Consider the following 398-nt stretch of genomic DNA (forward strand, 5'->3'; position numbering starts at 1 on the left):
GCTTCGTGGGGCCTCCTCCCGTTCTCACCGAGGGTGAGCGGCGACCGAGACTCACCCCCGGCCAGCCCCTGCCCCACTCCGCACGGGCGGTCCGGGTCTGCCCGCCGCACGGCTCGCCTGGGCGCTTCCAGCCTTGGAGAGGGGAGGGAAGGGTGGGAGGAGTGCAGGAGGAGGAGGAGGGCGGGAAGGAGGTCCCGGCCGCCGCTCCCGCCGGGAGCCAGGGCGACTACATCTCCCTCCGTACTCCGGGCTTTCCGCCGGAGGGCGGGGAAGGGGCGGCAGCGGCGGGCCGATGGCGGGCGGCGGCGGCGGCGGTTGCCGGCGCGGGCGGGAGCAGCTGGAGCTGGAGCGGCTGGGCGAGGCGGCGCGGGCCGGCTCCTGCCCGCCGTCGCCGCCGC

The sequence above is a fragment of the Chiroxiphia lanceolata genome, chromosome 4 (assembly GCF_009829145.1).
Source record: "Chiroxiphia lanceolata isolate bChiLan1 chromosome 4, bChiLan1.pri, whole genome shotgun sequence".
Taxonomy (NCBI): domain Eukaryota; kingdom Metazoa; phylum Chordata; class Aves; order Passeriformes; family Pipridae; genus Chiroxiphia; species Chiroxiphia lanceolata.